The 18,279-nt window shown below is 52.7% G+C and overlaps 1 protein-coding gene and 1 long non-coding RNA gene across 18 annotated transcripts in view; one reads left to right on the forward strand and one right to left on the reverse strand.

Moving 5' to 3' along the window:
* Positions 1–18,279, reverse strand: part of PLEKHA6 (pleckstrin homology domain containing A6) — a 139,204-nt gene that overhangs the window by 85,777 nt on the left and 35,148 nt on the right. The gene's annotated exons all lie outside the window — the stretch shown is intronic.
* On the forward strand, positions 5,940–11,900 carry LOC133227470 (uncharacterized). Of its 2 annotated transcripts, none has more exons than XR_009729832.1 (4): positions 5,940–6,601; positions 7,199–7,420; positions 9,545–9,654; positions 10,781–11,900. It is a non-coding gene; the product is annotated as an uncharacterized LOC133227470 (long non-coding RNA). The 2 variants fall into 2 exon arrangements; XR_009729833.1 differs by having other exon boundaries at positions 9,565–9,654.

Raw genomic sequence — 18,279 nt, forward strand, 5'->3', positions numbered from 1 at the left:
CCAAGTCTCAGAGGTTTCATGAGTGTTCATACACATAGCTTTAGGGAAAGAGGCTTAGGTGATTTGAAGTTGGGCTTTCCTGGAGGCTCAGTGGTAAAATATCTGCCTGTCACTGAGAAGACACAGATTCAATCCCTGGTCCAGGAAGATCCCCTGGAGAAGGAAACGGCAACCCACTCCAGCATTCTTGCTGGAAAACGCCATGGACAGAGGAGCCTGGGAGACTACAGTCCATGGGGGTGCAAAAGAGTCGGACACAGCTTAGTGACTAAACAACAACAGTTTGAGGAACACAAGCCGGAGCAGGGTGAGCGCCAGCATGAGAGCACTATGCTAAGCGCTTTCCCGATTAGCTCTTTTAATTCAACACACCCCTATGTGGTAGGTATTACCAGGCCCATCTTCCAAGTAAGGAAGCAGCACCGAGAGGTGAACTTGCCACATGGCGTATCAGTGGTGGAGCCCGAATGTGAGCTCTGACTGCCCCGTCTGGGCTGTTACCCGTTGCATACACCACATTGTCTGCTTCCTTTGATGCCACCTTCTCACATGTGAAAGAAGCTTGTGCCACGGAGGAGACGGCTCTGTTTGTGAGAGGGGGGCTTCTCCTGCACTCACCTCAAAGCCAGGTGATTTAATTTTCTAATGCTCGAGTTCAGCAAACAGCACCCCCAGGGTCCCATAACAGAGTCCACAGAGTTCTACTACAACAGCCGGAGGTAATGAAGTTGGTTAACAGGGCTTATGACCACGTGTGTTAAGCACTCGATCTGCGCAGTGTAAACCTGGCCGGAAGATATTAAACGCTCTCACACCCCTTATTCCAGAGGACTCAGGTTCTTTCTCATCATGTATCACTTTATCTTCACTATGGTCCAGAGATGCCAGGATCCTTCCGTCTCCCAACCTTGCCCAAGCTCACTTGCGTGAACGTTCAGCAGAGAGTGGGAAGGTTTCCGGGAGACAAGAAAAGAGGGAGTCAGGTCCCCCCATCACAAAGCGTCTGGGAGCACCTGGCTCTCAGTCTGCCCTTGTTTGCTCCCCACCTGGACATCGATGCCAACTCCCCTAACACAGGACACTCAGTTTGTCTCTGAAACCAACCGCGGGCTTCATCAAACCCAGCTGATACTTCTGGTGGGAAGAAAGAGGACAGACAAAAAGGACAACACAGCCGTAACTGTGAACGAAGCCTCTCCTTTCCCTGGGCCGCCCACAGTCGAGCACCTGCCACGGAAAAAGCACAAGGGGAGGGGCAGCCACTCCTGTCCCACCAGCTGGGCGGCCACTGCCTCTGGGGTCCCCAGCATCCTTGTTCACTGTCCCTCCAGTGAGAGCTGGCTAACATCGCCTCCTACAAGGCAAAACCCATGATTTTGTTTGTATATTTTCATTCTGTAGTAAGCCTCAAACAACTCTTTTTAAAAAATAAATAGGAAAACTTGAGATCCAGGGAGGTTAAGGACTTGCTCCTGGTCACAGACTTTGTGAATATAAGTGAGGGCAGGTCCCAGCAAGGCCAGGCTCCTACTGGAGGTGGCAGGAACGTCTCTTCCCCATCACCTGCACCCCCCTCCCAACTCCAGTGAAAAGGACCACTCCCTCTCCTGCACAGGTATTTCTGAGCCATGCTATCATCCCGTGTGTGATGATCTGTTTATGGATCTGTCTCCCACACAGTACTCTGAGTTCCTCGAGAGCGGTGACCATGTCTTACTAATCTTTGCATTCCTGGTATCTAGCAGCTAGTGATTTCCTAATAAATGTCTGGCCAAGAGAGGGTGGGAAGGCAGGGAAGGTGGGATGGACAAAGAGGGCGGGGAGAGAAGAGAGAGATGGAAAGGGGGGAGGACTAAGGAGGGAAGGGGGAGTAAGCAGGAAGGCAGGCAGGAGCCAGGGGCGAAAGAGGGCTGAGCAGGCGCCAGGAGAGAACGTCACCTCAAGGCACAGGGCCGGACCACGCATGTGACCCTCCGCTGATCTAGGTCACACTGGGACGCACAGACGCGGGCTGCAGCCCCCAGAGCCCGTCCAGGACAGACTTAGGGAGCACTCGAAAGGGGGTGGCCGTCAGCTACCAGGCAGGCCTGGCAGGGTCCCAGGACGCCACTGCCCTCCTCGCTGTCTCACCTCGAAAAGTGAGAGGATGGGTGTTGCTGCTTCTCGGGCGCGCCTGCGCCACCCCGCACGCCTTGCCATGCCCACCTGTCAATGGAGGCTCCTTTCTGTCCTGGATGATGGGCATGGATTCAGGGGAAGGGGACCGGCAATCCAGGCTGGGGCAGCCCCTCCCCTGGATGCTCAGCCCCGGAGGTGGGGTGAGCTTTGGGGGTGCTTCCCGGGTGAGGAGCTGGCACCACAGGAACCTGAAGAAGAAACCACATCCCTCCGCCTGGACCCCCCACAAAAGGCCACCCCACCTCCCTGAGGCGGGACGGAGGGGCAGCCCCTGTGGGAAGGAGCTCCTGCAGCACTCGGGAAACCACTGGAAACCGTAACTCAGCAAGCTGGCCTCTCTCGGGAATTTCCCCAGGACGAGGAGATAAGGAGGCTTCTTGCTCAGCCTGAGCCCCTGTGAGGCCCCCCTGCTCCTCCCGCTTTTCTAGAAAGTACCAGGTCCCCAAGCCCTTCCTACACGGGCCACTGCTCACTCCGCATGTGCTTGTGGAGACCCCCGGTCTGCAAGGCACACTGGCCCTGAGGGCGGCAGGTGGGGCGGGAGAGGGCAGAGGGGCTTCTTGGCTTTCTCCGAAAAGTCCAGAATGATGCCATCACACTCGGCAAATCCTGCCCAACCTCTTTGGAAATACAAGCCCTCAAGCCAAATCTGGCACGTGCCAGGCAGCCAGGCACCTAGCAATGAAGCAGGAACTTATTCCAGCAGGTCTTGTGGCTTCTCCTTTGCACCAAAGAGCTGGGTTGGGGAGCGGCGTCCAGGGTCAGTCACACTGGGCTCTCTGAACAGACGGGGCAGTTGTTGCAGGGCAGAACGTGGGATCATGTCAGCTGGAGGCCACGGAGACACCCACAAGGACAACCTACTACTGAAACATTGGTCGGGGAAAGCCAAGGGCGCTGGCTGAGTTCTCATTCGGACCCTACGGCTCACACGCGGTGTTCTCTCAGGCAGGCCACGGGCCTCTCCCATCCTCGGGGAGGATCTCATCTGTGCAGGGCCCTAAGGACAAGCGAGGGCAAGGAGAAAGAGGTAGCAAACGGTGCCCCAGTGGGCTCAGACCCTGAAAGGATTAAACCCACCCTCCCGGTAAAGCCACCAAGGGTCTTCACAAGCCACACCCACCCCAGCCTCCTACTCCAGGATCCCGGAAGTGTTCTCTGCGTTTCAGCGTGCTGACGTATTTCCAGTTCCCCTCCAAGCACACGGTTCCTCTGCCTGAGCTGCAACCCTTCCACTCCCTCACCCACGCTTTGAGGCTGAGCCCAAGCCTGCCCCCTGCAGCTGCTCTTGACTTCCACTCAGGTGATTTTGTCTTCCTTCCTCTGTGTTTGCAAAGCACTCAGTGCATCTAATCTTATTTTTCTCAATTCTTTGTTTACAAGTCTGTCTCCTCTGCTAGACTATGAACTTTAAAGGGCCATGTTAAATTCATCTTCCATTACACAGACATTCAGTAAATGTTTGCTCTGTGCCAGGCCCTGTGAGGTACCAGGATACAGAGAGGGAAAGGCAGTCTCATGTCTGGGGTCGCCAGTGTCGCCAGTGTCCAGGGCAGCACGGGCACAGAGCCCAGCCTACCGCCCAGTCAGGAAAAGCAGAGGCCAGGACTGGCCCCGTGGGCTGCACATGGCCTGCTCTGCCCGCTTTGTCTTAGCAGGAGAAGCTGAGAGCGTAGACGATGACCACTTCTGAGAACTTCACACGTACTGTGTAAGCACTGCTGTCCGTACTATTTTTTTTAATCCTCAAATTAACTCTCTGACAAAGGCCTCTGTAGATGAGTCAGGTGATGCTCAGAGAGGATGAGAAACCTGCTCAAGGTCACATAGCAGGTAGCAGAGCTTAGCTAGGACCTCAAATCGGTCTGACCACCCCTTGCCCTTAGTCTCATGCTGCCCAGTTTAAATATGCAAATAAATGAGCACCTGTGTGTGCCCAGACTTCTTTTTTTAAAGGAGGAAATAATGATGTATTAACTCAAGGCTCTAAACTGTATGACTTTAGACCTAGCTACCCAGGTGGCCTGCTAGAAATTCTCAATTCCTTTCCTTTCCACTGCAACAGAAGTTTCCAAAACAAATAAGCCAGGCCAGCTCCCCACCCTGACTGGGGAAGCCAGTGGGACTGCAGGGCAGAGTGCTGCCATCCAGCTTTTACCACCTTCAAAGTGTCATTAACCGCTGCTGGGCAGGTGGCCCGGGTCCCTGCAGCCTCAACCACTGTCCCTGTTATCCAGAGCTATCAACCACTGAGATTCTTCTCCTAACAGGGAAACAGCAGAGACCGTGCCTCCCGTGGTCTGCTCCCCGACCAGCCACGATTGGCTTTGCAAATGTGCCCCTCCACATTCCCCTAACCAGTATTTCTCTCTCAAAATCCAGCTGGAGCTACTGCCCAAGCGGACTCCTGTGCCTGGGCTTCAAGGGCTACTCTCAAACACTCCTTTCACTTCTCCTGTGACCACCCCACCCCCCCCACCCCCCACCAACTCAAACTAAGCTAACCGGCCCTGGGGACTTTGCAAATGCCTTTCCTGTCTCATGGAGTATCATTTTACTGATGCAAGTTCTCCTCCTTCTTCCCATGCTAAATCTATATCATCTCTTTCAGGATGGTCCTGACAGATGGAGAAAACTGCTCAAGGCTACACGCGGGGTGCAGGAGGAGGCAATGGCACCCCACTCCAGTACTCTTGCCTGGAAAATCCCATGGATGGAGGAGCCTGATGGGCTGCAGTCCACTTTCACTTTTCACTTTCATGCACTGGAGAAGGAAATGGCAACCCACTCCAGTGTTCTTGCCTGGAGAATCCCAGGGACAGGGGAGCCTGGTGGGCTGCCGTCTATGGGGTCGCACAGAGTCGGACATGACTGAAGAGACTTAGCAGCAGCAGCACACACGGGCTGCAGAGCTTAGACAGGACCTCAGGGTAGTCTGACCATGCCTTGATCCTAGTCTCACGCTGCCCAGCTCAAATATTTGAACAAATGAGCACTTATGTGCACCCAGACTTCTTTTCTTTAAAGGAAATAACGATGTATTATTAATAATAAGGCTCTGAACTGTGTGACTTCAGCTCTGTCATGGTCCTAACAGACCGTGCCCAGCACCGGTCTTGCCTTTGCTTTGTATTTCCTCAGAACTTAGTATCCTCCCTGCAGCTGTGTTGGAGGGAACCATTTGTTACACTCATTCATTTGACAAACATTTACTGAGGCCCCTCAACTATGTGCCAGGCATTTATTGTGTGTCTACTATGTGCCAAGCGCTCTGCTAAGCACTGGACATTCAGTGCCCTCGAGGAGCTTCTTGCACTGCTGCTAATCCCCTTCAGGCCCTTCCCTGGGGGAGGCACTTAGATCCGGAGCTCTCTGAAAACTGTCTCCTCTTTGTCATCCTCTAGTCTGTCGTTAACAAAGAACTTTTACTTTTGCAAGGTGCTTTGGCAACCATTATCTCATTTTATCCGCGGAGCACCCATACAAGGTAAGGTTGAAAGAGATTATTATTCCATTTGAGAGAGGGGGGCACTGAGGCCCAGGAAGATTAAGTGATCTGTTTAAGGTCACCTGGTTGCTATGACCTGGTTAGCAGCCAGGTCATCAACAGTATTCAGGTCCTTTGACACCAGGCGAGTGACCTATGCATGAAACCCTGCCCCATAACAGGCAGACGAGGGTCATCAAGATGGGACCTGAGTGATGACCCACTTCTCAAACTCTGTTGCTGCCAAGAGGCTAAAGCAAAAATAGAGAGCCTTAGAAAATGCTTGTGTAACTGGAAACTTTGAAGAAGTTTATCTGTTTTCCTGGTACATAATGGGCACTCAGTACATATCTGTCAAATGAACGAACAACTTGCTAGACAGGCAAATGGCAGAGGGTATGAGCCAGCTAATAATAACGGCTGTTTGAGTGCAGACTTTGTGTCAGGCATAATCCTAAATGCAACTCACTTCATCTTCACAACAATCTTCTGAGATGGCTCTTACCATCTCCCTTGCATAGATGAGACAAAATGAGGTAAATACCCAGAATGGCAGGCTCTGGACGGAACCCAGTCAGACCGATGCCAGAGCTGTGCTCTTGACCACGTCAGCCAAGTGCAGGTCATACGCTCCTGCCATCCATGATAACCACTCAATTCCCACTACAAGCACACTGAATGAGTGTTCTGATGAGTGCTGAGTGAAGGCTGAAGTCACACTTCTGCCCTGGGCCCCAAGTTTCTGCATGAGTCACCCCCGGCTGGAGTGAAGTGTAATAAAAATCCAGCCCAGGGTGGCGGCAGAGGGTGTGTGTCAGCTGCACAAGGACTTCACAAGTCCTCTCCAGCGTCTGCACCCCAGAGTCCAGCCGTGACCCGTGGGCCTATCCCCCAAAGAGCAGCTCTCCACTCTGACTTGATTGCAAAACAGGCCTGGTAAGCATTGGGGCTATGAATGGTGAAGACCAGAGTATCCAGGAAGGAAATTTCTAGCATCTCAACCAAGGCTGAAGTAGAAGGCAGCATTAAGGAGGGTAGAGTAGTGTTCGTCACTGGGACAAAGACATGCTGGAAAGATTTATAAATAGGCTAAAGAGAGGGGCCTCCGTGAATAACTCCTTTATGGGAGGGGACGGGAAGGACGGGACGAGGCAACTTCAGCTCTTGCTATTTTCAGCGCCCATCAGAAAAGGAGGCGGGCCACTTAGGAAAAGTCTCATCACCAACAAGACGGGGACAGGGGCCAAAGAAAGAGCAGGCGGAAATAATCTTCTCTGAGGCGCCTTTCTCTGACAAAATCTTAAGTGGGAGGGACAAGATTCAGAAGAAATGATTTGAAGCGGGAGAGGCTATTCCAGAAATCACAAATGCTGAAGATTTGTGCCTAAAGGTTGCTGAATTATAAGTTGATTCTGATCTTAGTGCTTCTGTGTGTTCTTGGGCCTAAAGCTTACTGAACCATCCCTAGACTTCAGCTCCTCTAGTTATTAAGAGGCGTGTGTCACCTGTACATGTCTGTGTCCTCTGGCACAGGAACCATGCTAGGGTCCAGGAGGCCAGAGAGCGGAGGATGCTTGGAGTTACTCAGAGGAGAAGAGATGCAGAAACGTGAGATCTGGTCGGAGCTCTTGGCGACGGACAGGCAGGAGCCATCTCCAGGCAGCGCTTCAGGTGCTCCAGTTGCAGAGAGGAGCAACTATTCTGATTGTATTAGAGCTCCTGAGAGACGGGGAAGAAGTGCCTCCTGCACCTTGGGTAGGTGACATCTCTGTCCAGTTATCTGTGACTTTAGATCTCTAGGGTCAGCCCACAGAAGCTGAAAATGTTCCCTGTGATTTAAGCAACATGGAGAAAAGCAGACCAGGGTTAGAGAGCTAACAGAGCGAGAATCCCCAGGGATGGGTGGCCAACTGTTTCAGTTTGCCCAGCAATGAAGGGTTCCCAGAATGCTGGACTCTCAGTGCTAAAGCAGAGACAAATCAGAACAAATGGGCCACCCTAATGAAGGGCTCACATGTTAAAGAAGTCTCTGGTTTGGCAGAGAACCCACGGGCACCATGTGGAAACCCGATGCTCAGAAATACTGAGAGGTCAGGTCCCAGGGTTGGGAGGTCAAGTGCCCTGATGCCTTCCAGTGAGCCTTTGGGCACAAACTGGCCTTGCTGGGCCTTACTTCCTCCAGAAGACCCAGATAAGTTTGCCTTCTGAGCTTGAAAATCTGCTAGAAAACGACTGAAGTTGCTCAGGACCCTGCGCCCTAAAAAAGCTCCTCCTTGGAAATTGCTTAGAATAGATTGCAAGCAAACCCAGGAGGAGGCCATAAGGCAGGATTCTGCTCCCTGACTTTCCCCAGAGGTCACTCATCCTACCAAGATCTCAGGGGTCAGAGCAGGCAAGGGAGTGAAAGATGGACATGGGGAGAGGTAATAACAGCCATTTCCAGGCAGCCAGTGCCAAGTTCAGCCAAGCAAGCAGCTAGGAACTTCTAGACTGGACAGAGCACAAAAAGGGGCAGTGCCCCCTCATTCTTCACCCTGCCCAGCGTCCTCCCTACAGAGTCCAGTGCCACGAACCGAGCTTCCCCTGGCTTGAATCCATTTAATTTTCCCTAAGCTGGTTTGTAGGGCAGGCTGCTGAGCACTCAACGTGTCCAGTCCTGCTGTAGCCGCCTTTCTCTACGGCCGAGGGCAGGCTCTGGTTCCATGCCCCTTCTGCCAGCTGAAACAGAGCCCAGCTCAAACTGGGCCCCTGAGTTCAAGGAGACCAGAGGGCATGACTGGATACTCAGCTCCTCTGTCCCTTAAAGGAGTCTGCCCCATTCTAAGGCCCAGAAGAAGGAAAAGGGGCGAAGAAGTTAGGATGGAGAAAGCTTCTCCGTCCTGCCTCTGCCGACTCAGTCATTTCTTAACTCAGCAAATGTCCTATAGCACCCACTCCATGCGAAGCACAGGGCAAGAAACGGCACTGACACCCAGACTCAGAACCCGGGGGCGCAGGACTCACGGAGCTGAAGGCTACAGACTTCCCCAGCTCTCACTCTAAGGTTCTAAGTACGACCGCCCGCCTCTGGTCCCCGCACACCCACCCAAGTGAGCCTGCAGAGATGGGGAGATAAAAGGCAAAGAAGAGAAGCCCCAAATCCTGGTTAATTCATGAAGCAGAGCTCTGTGGGATAGAGAGTCAAGCTTTGCCTCAATTTACAACACATTCCTAACAGACAACCATTTTGAGACTGAAGTCCAAACCCTAAGGATCAAGTTAGAGAATTCTTAAAGAATCTAAGGATAAATGTAGTTAAACCCCTTTTCTTTCTCCTTGACTGGTTCATCCATCCATCCATCCATCCATCCACTCAGTTTGTATTTCACGAGTGCCTTTGGCGTGCCAGCACGGAGCTAGGCGTTAGCAGTCTGGGAGGAAGTTTAATCCAGCCTCACTCCGGCTATATCATCCAAATGTTCATGGCTCTGTGCCCTTGAACTCTGCTCACTGCCCAAACCCTGGGGTCCTCTGCTTAGAATAGGCCCAGGCAGAAGCCAGCTCCAGACAGTAGCCTCTGTAGTCTGGAGTTACGGACAAAGCGGTTACTTGGGTTTCTGCCTCGCCCCAGTCTCTCCCTTACCACTTTCTCCTCTGCCTGGGATGGAAACTTTGCCTCTGTCTGCTCACATGTTTCAGTCACAAGGCTGAGCTCCCAGCAAAAGAAGCAGCTCAAGGATACAACAGGCCGGCGCCAGCAAACAGAAATGCAAGCATTTATTTTGTTCATTCAATACCAGTCTTCCTTTTTTGATGCCTAGGAAGGCAGTGCGAGCTCACTGCTTGCCCGGCCTTCCCACCTGTCCTTCCCACCGAGGGCTTACTCCCTGCTCCTCTCAGCCCTTTCTGTGTCTCATCAGACCCACAAATGGCGTCCTGTTGTCTACACAGCTCAGCGCTTGCGAGTTCGAGGAACCAGCCAGCGATCAGAGCTCATACGAGCACACAAGGTTGGTGCCTGCCAGTCTCCTCTCTTTCTGTGAGCCCCTTGCAGAGCCCTGCTCCGCCTGGCGTCTCTGGCCCACTGAGGCCGAGGAGTGCACCAAGTCCCGTGCCCGACCAGCACCTTATAAGTAAGCTTCCGCCTCTGCCCAGGCGGGCTGCTGTGTCTGCCTGTCTAGCTGCAGATTTCTATCTCTGATCTGCATGGGCAGATGGGCAAGCAGCTGTGCCAGGCCCCAGGGGACTGCAAGCTCCCGGGGAGGAGGCGTGTCCACCTGGCTCACTAGGCCCAAGGCCTCAGGGGGCCTCCTCAAGGATAAGAAACAGTCAGGCCTCCAAAAGGGAAAAATACAAGAGCGAGTCTCAGCCAGCCCCTGTGGCCTCCTACTCCCTCCTGCCTGCTCCCATTCCTAAGGCAGGGACAAAGCAGGCATCAGGGAGCCAGAGAGGCCAGACTGTTTCTCCCATTTTATGCACATCTTCTGACTTGCTGTGTTTCTGAGAGCAACTTCTCTGGATACAACCTCATTATCCTTAAAATTTGGGCTGAAGCCCTAGGCTGCTTTCTGACGACTCTGGCTAAGCTGAAAAGAAATGAAATTGCTACCAAATGCTGCTTGACCTGCTTATTGGTGGCTCCTGGAACAGCTAGCATACAACCCTATACCTGTGACATACAGTTAGCTCTCAATTCTCTGCCGCTGCTCTGTCCTTGTAGGGTCTGCAGATCTCACAGCTAGATACCTGATTGCTCATTCCAGCAGCCAACATTTACTGAGCACCTACTATGCATCAGGCACGTGCTTTGTTTACATTATTTAATATCCCTGTAAGGCAGGTGGAGACACCGATTCACAGAGAAGTTAGCTCACTTGCTCGCGGCTAGAAAGTTGGATCAAAATCCACACTCAAGCAAGCTGATCTCAATGCTTCACTCTTAACCTCTCATGCATGAGTGTGTGTGTGCATCCGTGCATGTAAGTGCATGCACTTTGTAAACTACAAACTACTGTACAAATATAGAGGAGTTATTATCAGGTCGAGCATAGTAGTATGAGCCAGGCTGGTGGGTACAGGAGATAGTGAAGGTTTGTGTCTGAGCATTAATCTAATTAAAGATGAACTGTATTTCAGAGGTAACTGGAAAAGTTATTTGGAGTATCCTGGGCTTTGACGCCCTCCATCAACACAAAGACTTGAAATTTGACTGAACGCTGTAGAGGTGTAAAAGACTCTTCCTAAGACTCCCAGCCTGGCATTTGTAAGACGTCTGTCTTACCAATCCACAGAGACACCAGAATGGATGGGAGGGGGCCACCCTGTTGCCATGTGGGCTCAGCCTCCACAGCAACACCTCCCAGAGAAGGAGGCTTCTTTCCAAAGCAAGAGATCACTTACTGTGGGATGAAAGAAGCAACGTCTAATTACAAAGAGTCATTTATAGGCCATTAGCCTATAATGAATGGATGGATCCTGGCAATGATCATCAAGGAGGCTAGTAACACAAAAGGGAAGACAACCAGACATTGTGTGTCTCCTGATAGATGTACACACCATAACCAAGAGAGTCTTGCCCCTCTGATGAATAGACTAAAGGAACCTGAGTGTGACCAAGCCCTAAATCTAAGTGTATGTACAGGAAATACAGGGACAGTGCGTGCACGTGTTCTAAGTCGCTTCAGTCGTGTCTGCCTCTTTGCGAACCTATGGACTGTGGCCCACCAGGCTCCAGGGACAGTGGAACATGGCAAATGACATGATGAGGATGCAGTCAGCCAAATTCAGAATATGCAGAACTCTATAAGACAAATGACCCAGTTTCTTCAGCAAAACATCATAAGAGAAAGACAAACATTACTTATAGTTGAGAGTGACTCTTGGCTATAGCAACCAACCACAGTGCATGGACTTATTTGGAGCCAAATTAAAAAAAAAAAAAAACTAGGAAATAAATTTCTGATAAGCAGGGAAATAAGAATACCAACTGGATATTTGATTATATTAAGGAAGTATTCATTTGTTTAGGTGTGATGATGATTTTTTCAGAGTTTCTATCTTTACAGATGAAGTGATAAGCTGTGTAGAATTCACTTCAAAATAATCAGAGGGTAGAAAGGACTGGGAGTGTACATAAAACAACATGGGCTGTGAGATGACTTAAAAACTCTGAGTGTATGAGGGCTATTACACTATTCTCTCTACTTTTGTGTATGTCTACAGCTTTCTACAAGAAAAACGTTTTTTAAAGTGAAAATCAGACTCTCCATGGTCATCACTGTGGTAGTGCAATAATGTGTGTGTGTGTTAGTTGCTCAGTTGTGTCCGATTCTTTGCAACCCCAGGGACTGTAGGCCACCAGGCTCCTCTGTCCATGGAATTCTCCAGGCAAGAGTACTGGAGTGAGTAGCCCTTTCCCTTCTCCAGGGGATCTTCCTGACCCCGGGACGGAACCCAGGTCTCCTGCGTTACAGGTGAATCCTTTACCATCTGAGCCGCCAGGGAAGCCCAGTGCAGTAATAAACTCCTCCAAACGGGCCAGGGCACTGGCTCTGGCCTCTGTTCCCCCACCCTTGAGAATGATGCAGAGGACCCCCAGACTGCTTTTCCCTTTCCAGTACTACCACTGCAGCACTTAGCACTTGCTACAGCAGATCCCCTCGGGCCTCTGACAGTGGTAGAGCCAACACTCTGTAGAGAAAGCAACTCTCCCAAGATCGTGCCCCAAGACAGCAATGGAGCCATACTCCAGCTCTGGAGGTAGAACGCCACACTCCAGCTTTCCCTCAGACCATCCTAGCTCAGAGCCGAAGACTAATAGCTCTCCCAGCCCCATCCTGAATTTAGCCTCTCACTACCCCGCAAAAGAGCCAGCATTCCTGCAAAGCAGCACCCACAGCCACTGGATCAAACCCACGCTGCCTTTCCGCCTCCACTGGGAGGAAGCAGAGGAGGAAGGTGGAGGGAGGAGCGGGCAGCACAGGCCACCGCGGAGCCCGGAGACCCAGTGTCCCCCAGCCCAGCCCGGGGACCCAGGCTGAGGCCAACCTCACCCTGGGCAAACAGCTGGCACCACCCAGGCGGGTCCTCCCCTGGCACTTCCTGGAGCTATGGCTCACAGAGCTCCTGGGAGGGGAGACAAGGCTGGGGAGAGGGCACGGAGAAGTTGTGGGGGGAGGGTGGGACAGTCTGGGGTATCTGCAGACGCCTCCAGAAGGGAGGACGAGGAGCAGTGAGCATCAGACCTGGGACATTCCAGAGCTCAGAGCTGCTGGGGAAGTAACGGAATCAAAGGGAGAGAAGAGAAAAGAGAGCAAAGGAGAGAGGAAACAGCAGTAGGAGGGAGGCCAGAGAGATGGGGTGGGGCCAGGCCGGACCAGGGGCCCACAGCCAGAACCAGGGCTCGGCCACCAGCCCAGCCACCCTGCAGCCCCAGCCTCGGCCTGAGCAGCCGTGCCCAGCCATGTGCTCAGAGGGGGCCCTTGCCTCGCTGGCCGCGCACGGGCGTGCAGGCGCCAGCTCCACGAACCTGGCCCCTCTGCCCTCGCCTACCTCCCGGCAGCTGCTCCGGAGAGACTGACGATCCACCTGCCTCCTGAGTGGGGAGGGCCAGGGCAGGCTCCACCCCGGGCCAAGGGGCAGATCCAGGCAGCCTGCCGGAGCCCGCCCTTTCGGGGCACATCGCTCAAGGGGACACGGGCTTAACCGAGCGCTCCTCCAAGGCGCCTGCTCCATATTCATGCCCACGCTGGGCGGTCACGGGATGACCGCCGCCCACCTCTCATGCTCACTGACCTTCAGGGGCCACAAGACCCAAAGTTACCTTGGAGCCACCCCTCGGGCCCTGAGGAAGTGGACCACGAGTCTCCCACTGAGCTTCAAGGGCCCTCACAAGTAACCCCAGAGGGAGTGCCGACTCTGAAGCTCAAATCCTGGCTCTGCCACTTGCTGGCTGAGACCTAAGGCAAGTCCCTGAACAGCGCCGAGTCTTCATTACAAAGTTATATGACCCTGGGGCTCAGCCTGCACCTGCAGAGAGATGGGAGCGTGCACGGAAGGATAAGGGCTGAGGATCCAAAGAGGAAGTGACGCTCTATAAATGCTAGGTATCACTACCATAAACGTTCTGGCCACACCTAGGAAGGAGGAGGCAGGTTTCTGTCAGGCTCTGCACTGCTGTCCCAAGAAAGCCTAAGGCAAACAACGCACCAAGCCAGAGAGTACCGAGGCTGGGTCTCAGCACCCTGTGCAGAAGAGCAGAGCCCCCAACCCCCACCCCACAAGCCCCATCAGAGGGAAAACGCAGACACAGCACAGTCAAGAGGGAAGGCCCAGGCGTGATCTGGGGTTTCTCTAGCCATCAGGCTTCAGCACTGAAAGCAGTGTGGCTCCGGAAGAGCAGGCAGTTCATACCCCAAGGGTTGCTTCTCCTTTACTCCTCTAGGGAGGAAGTTGTGGGCTGCAGGAATTTCCACGAGCAACTGGGGCTCCGAAGTTTTGTGCCTCTCCTAAGAATAATACTGTAAGTAATAATCTTTGACATTGACACATTGCTTTTTATACACGTGGCCTGCTCCCCAGTCGCAGCTTCACAGAACCCAAAGGAGGAAGCCTTACATTGTCAGCCCCAGACCGCCACTGATTAAACAGCTAGGGCTCAGAGGGGAGAGAGAGTGATCCAAAGTTGCACATCTTAGGGGACTGCCCAGGAAACCCAGCTCTGCCTGTCAGTGTCCATTTCTGCCCCTCGGTCAGCCCAGGGCCTGGCCCTCAGGGGAAGGGTAGACACTAAACATGGAGGCCAGGTCCTGCTCGCTGGACAGGCCCCCAGTCCTAGTCTACAGCCGCTCTGGGGAGGGCTCCCGTGACGGGCTACCTCAACCAACCATTAGCAACCTAGAAGTCCAGATCAGGCAAGTTCAGGGGCCTCAGGGGATAAAGGCAGATCAGGCAAGTTCAGGGTTTCACTGGCAATAAATTCCCTTAAAAATTTAAGAAATGTCCATTCATCATGCTCCTGGTCGACAACAAATTCTTACTCAGCTTATTCAAAATGACAAAGTCCCTCCGAGGTTGTGAGTTCTGAGAGGTCCAGCCTTGGACCATTTCTCCCCAGGTTTTGAATACAAATGGGCAAGAGTAATACAATGCTGACTGTGGCCACCGCCGAGGAAAATGAGAATCCCCCGTCTCCAGAACCTTCCCTGGGAGCAGGCTTCAGACAGGGTGGAGCAGGCAGTATGGACCAGACATGCTTCAGCCCAGGTGCCAGAAAAAGGTCCCATGAGGCAATCACACATGTAAGTGGGGGAGTCAGACAGAGCATAGCTCCCCCATCTCAGAGAGAAGCCAAGTAGGGGAGGCAGTAAGGTGAGTTGGAAGGAAAGTTTCCTGTGCCTCCTGTTCAACAAAATCTTAAATCTTTGAGCTAAAATAAAGAGTCCATAAAAGACCCCGAGCCTCCAAACTTTTCTAATTATTCATAAAATATATTTGCACGTCCTGTAAACTCACCGTTGGATGAAGGCTCTGGGCCTCCTAGTCTAGATGAGACCACCTTGGAAAAGACAGAGATGCTTTCCTCCCAAGAGATTCTTTCATCTCCTTGGCCTCCCAAGGGTTAACCAACAGACCCCCACCCCCACCCCCCGCCCCTGGCCCCTCTTCCCAGCCCGGCTGGAACTGCAGGATGGCTGGGGCAGCTGGCAAGTGTTGGGGGGCTGTGGGGGGGATGTTTAGCTTGGCTTCAGCCCAACTCTGCAGACAACTTTACTCAACATATAGACACCCGGGCTGGGCCCCTTGGACCAAGCTCCTCCCTGCCTTCCCCACCGGAGACAGGCTCCAGAGAAGGCCCCTCTTAGGGGAGGAAGTAGGGAGGGGGCGGCTGTGTTTCAGGATTCTGGATCCCAAATGCATCTCTGAGGCGGCAGGGGCAGGGCAACTAGAATAAGGCAAGAAGACACTCAGAAAACGCTGGGCAGCCTCAGCTCTAGGGGTGGCAGTTCCAGAAAGATGGTGCCAGTGTTGACAAAGGCGACCTCGGAAGAAAGCTGGCAGATGAGGAGGCGGGTCACGCCCCGGCTTCCCCTTCCCTGCGTGGGCGGGCAGGTGCACGGAGGGGCCAGCCGCTCTCAGGCAGGCGCGGGGCCTGATGGCACCTGTGTGACGTGGACACAGCTGCGCCTCCTCCTCAGTCTCGCACAGCCCCGCCGCTGCTTGACACGGCCCTGTCATCTCACCTCAGTTACTCTCAGGGCCAGGAAACAATCCTGCTGGGTCCCTTTAAGAGGTGCCTCTAAGGTGCTCCAGGAGACGCTTCAGCCCTCCCCCGAGAGTTCACCCTTCCTGAGTCCTGCTGTTCTAACAAATGACAAGAACCAGAGCACAGGGCAAAATCTCCTACATGTGACGGTGTCCAGTGAAAACTTCTCAAGTTTCAGAGGAGCCTTCCAAGGGCTCCTGTACCTCATCTCCCAATCGGGTCCCACACGCCCTAACTCTCACCATAACCCTGACCTTCCTGCCTCCACTCACCAACTAAGACTTGGATTTCCAACCTCACCCTCTAAGCCCCTGAAATAACTCTCAGTTTGTCATTAGAAACTCCCATCACCAATCAATCCCAACCATGATGCGGTCTTTAAACTACAGACTATCCGTGACCCAGGAACCCACCTGAACTATGGACTCCCCGGTTCCATCATTCCATCGTTTCCATGCCCTGGAGGTGAAATATCTCTGAATCTGGTCTCCTCTACTTCTACTCCCACTACCGGCACTCTCCTCCCCTCTTCGAATGATAATTTAGTCATGCTCATAAACCTACAACGTATCTCCACTGACTGTAGGATAAAAGCTAAACGTCTTACCTCGAAACCCAGGGCCTTCTATAACCCAGCCCCAATTTGTCCAATACGATCTACTTCTACCCTACAACCAGAAGCATAGATTTCCTGTAAGTGTTACACGTCATTGTGCCAGAGGAATTCTAGTGGAAGGAGAGACCATTTCTGTCTAAGGCCATCAGGTATGTGTGTGTGTGTGTGTGAAGCATTATTTAAAATTATGCACTGGACCAGCTTGTAACTGGTCTGCCCTCCTCCTCCTCACTCTCCCGCTCCACCCCAAGCACCACGGGTTTGTAAGCATGAAGGACACTCGTGTGGATGCAGGAAATGCCGTTTTGCACTGGACCATCTGTCAGACTCCAAGCATCCAGGAACAGAATTGGACTGTTTAGGAAGCCTTTGTGGATGGCGGAGTAGTTGATGGCACCACACAGAATCACACAAGCTAGCAACTGCCGATGATGAGCCTCCTGCGGGTGCTGGACCGAGTGATAAAGAGAGCAGGGTTGATCTGGAGAGGTCTCCTCTGCAGCTCCTGCGGGCGGGGTGCTAGCAGGGCTTCCATTTCCCCGCCGCCCCCTGAGCCCTGTGGCCCCACCAAATACCTAGCATTGGGAGGGAAGAAGGACCTGAGGCAGGGAGTAAAGTTAAGTAATTCCCTTCTGTCTGGACTTCCAGCCTTTTCAGTTTGAACCTCTGGAGGGAAGGGGATGAAAAGAGTTAAGAAAAAATAATCCAACTTCTTCTGCCATCTGTGATTCTGGCAACTCAATGCTATATATGAGTGGCCAGGCAGGGGAGTGGGAGACCAAACTGAGCTGGGAATGAAGCGACAGAACAGCGGGCCAGACCAGTGGACGCCTGGACGAGCCAGCTCCTCCCTTCCCAGGCAGAATCTCCAGCCAGAGAAGGCTGAGGCCAGAGCCAAAGCAGTAAGAGGGAAGGGCATCAGGGAAGGAAAGACATAAATTATCGCGGTCCCCGGCTCTACCAAGGACCCCCCTTCACTGTGCTGCAGTCTCCTTTCAAGTTCATATAATTCACCCAGTGAAACACCACCACTGTGCGATTATCCTGAATGGCGTACTCGTATGTGGCGAGACAGAGAGAGAGCAAAAACTGGAACCGGGGCAGAGAGGCGAAGAGAACATGTGAGCAGGAGGATGAAGGGAAAGAAAGAAAACGAATGAGCTCTTGTTGGAATTAATTTTCAAAGACCAAACAAAAAAACGATTACGGTGGGGAATCTGCAGGCTCGGTGCTCCAGGGGAAGCTGTGTTTACAAAGAAGGTGGGACGGTGCACACCGGGAGAAAGTCCAGGGGAATGGCTCCCAAGTGCTTCAGGGCGAGGCGAGGAGTCACTGGGAAGCCTGTTCCAGAGCAGTTCTGTATGTGCTGGTGAACAGTGCAGGCACCCAAGGATGTTAGCAGGGCCGTGCCATCAGCTGCTCCGCTAGCCACAGAAGCATCCCCAGCATGCGGAGTGCCTGTCAAGCCCTTGCAAACATGAAGTCAGGTCCCAGTAGGCAATATGGAGTGAACGCCTACTCTATAACAAACACCGGATGTGTGGCATGTCTAGTTCATCCGAAACAACCCTATGAGGTAAGAGCTATCCTCCCCCTTTTATAGATAAATAAGGTTCTAAGAGGTTAAGTGTACGGGAGAGAAGATTTGCCCCACGTTTCCAAAGACCTAGGCTCTACAATTTTCTAACTCCACGACCCTAAGGCTGTCACCTGCACATATTATTTAACATTTCTGAACCTCAGCTTTACCATCTG

Source organism: Bos javanicus, chromosome 16 (genome assembly GCF_032452875.1).
Source record: "Bos javanicus breed banteng chromosome 16, ARS-OSU_banteng_1.0, whole genome shotgun sequence".
NCBI classification, from domain to species: Eukaryota; Metazoa; Chordata; class Mammalia; order Artiodactyla; family Bovidae; genus Bos; species Bos javanicus.